The sequence below is a fragment of the Phalaenopsis equestris genome, unplaced genomic scaffold (genome assembly GCF_001263595.1).
Source record: "Phalaenopsis equestris unplaced genomic scaffold, ASM126359v1 Scaffold000878, whole genome shotgun sequence".
Lineage (NCBI taxonomy): Eukaryota > Viridiplantae > Streptophyta > Magnoliopsida > Asparagales > Orchidaceae > Phalaenopsis > Phalaenopsis equestris.
In genome coordinates this window covers 173,158-175,173 of record NW_018165318.1, presented here as the reverse complement: position 1 = coordinate 175,173, position 2,016 = coordinate 173,158, and positions in this window count along the sequence as shown.

The following is a 2,016-nucleotide window of genomic DNA, read 5'->3' as shown; positions in this document are numbered from 1 at the left end:
GGACTCCATCCTGTGGGATCGATATCTAGGACTCCATTAGAGTCCTGTATTACGTATACTTGCAGTATACTTGCATTGATAAGCGTGACTTTACCATTATTGAATATTTTATATATACATCTTTATCGAATCTACAACCGTTGTCAAGTTTTTGGTGGCTTTGCCGAGGAATTAAATCTTCTAGCACCAGTATTAAATCCTTGTATTTTTAAGCATATATAAAGTCGCTGTCAGAACTCTATTTCCTTCTCCTCGAGCGTATTTTGTGCTCCCAATGATGTCATTACCTTCGGTTTCTCTGAGCACTCTGTCCAAATTACCATAGAGGGCTCGAACACATTGAGATGTTTCTACTGTAGTATTTCGTGTCGAGCCTGCCTCTCCTGCAAGGAAGAGGTCGAAGCTCGATAGTGATGTGTCGCAATGACCACCGATCGTCTCTAGACTGTCGGGTTGTTCCACCATGTTTTCATAAATCTCACAACATTACTGCGTTACTATGGTCTCTGTCGCAGATCTGACGCCTGTCATCTGGTTGGGCAGAGGGTCTGGAGGACCAGGACCACGCTGTTTCAGACCCAGTCGTAAGTTTCTTTTGTTATTATGATTTCGAACCAGGTGGAGTCTTTGATTTCGCTGGTTGGCAATCAATTTGTATTTCTTTTCTGGTTGTGTGGATCACGTCCCCACCAGAATTCCTAGAAGGTGCACACCGCCTCGGGACGCCAGCTCTCTTAGGATGAATATCCAGGTTGATCGTTCTGTCAGGAGTTTTCTGATGAAGAAGATTGTCGAGGTAGTTTCCTCCCTACGGGGAAAGGGTCCAGTTCATTGGGAGAAGCTCCTGACCAAGATCTCTTAGACATCATAGTAGGTCATGGAGCTGCTCCTTTATGTTCCTTACCCACAACGTCCTCGGAGTAGGAGACCGGGGTCCGCTCGTCGGTCCGCTGCGAGAACGGGTACTTACGCACCAAGGTGCATACCGTCAAGCCTATTTGGGAGTCCTAAGGGGCTTTAGATTACAAGCTTGATGAGGACGTGCTAGAGAAAGGTAATTATGCAGTGACTGTCGGCGCTATTTTTGGTTGGGGGAGTTTCCCGTAAGAATCTGTCGGTCACCGGAATCAAAATTTCGTCTCCCACTTTGGAAGGACGTTTTAATTTATATATATATTTAGTTTTAGAAAACTATGAAATCAAAGTGACCCCATATTTTTCATAGTTTAAATGAAAGAGCATTGTACTTCAAATCCTGTATCTATCCCAAAGGATAAACACAACACTTGAGGATGAGGCTCGATCAAATAAACTAAGGAATATATGACATCCATTTGGTCTGCGAAACCATTATATTTGCCGACAAGTGCCCCTATTTAATATAATGAGTTAAATAGGGTTTATATTAAGTTAGGTTCAAGAAAAGCTTCCTATAAGGGCAAGCCCTTATAGTTAATTACATCTTAAAGGACCAAAGTCACTTAAGAAGACTCTCGATAAAAATCAAGAAATATTATATTTAAGTAATTTTAAAGGATATGACTTTTCAATGAGATCAGACATAAAGATGTGAAAGGGGATAGGTTCAAATTTGGGTCATTTTGTTGTAGAGTCCAAAAGAGGAAGAACTAGGGGATGACAAACGATAACCTCGAAATCCTAAGACGAGTTAGGGCTTATATTGTATAGCAAGGCTATGCAAAGGCCTAAAGATAAGGTGAGGATTTATGTTGCATAAGCAAGCAATGTCGAAGTCCTATGACTTGGTTGTTTAAGTCTTAGGAAGGAAGATTGGTTTAGTTGGGGAAGACAGGTTTTGTTGTTGATAATGGTCGTGCTGCCCATCATGCTAGCTCCAAGATCCTCGCTGTGACGAGTTTGAGTTTTCTAGTGTGTCAAGTTATGATGTCAAATCAGGTGTCCCTATGGTTGTAGTTCTTTAAATTTTTTGGGGGCATGTTAAAGTTGATTAGAGCGACACCGGTTAGGATCCTACGGTTCCCTCGTTCTGGCACT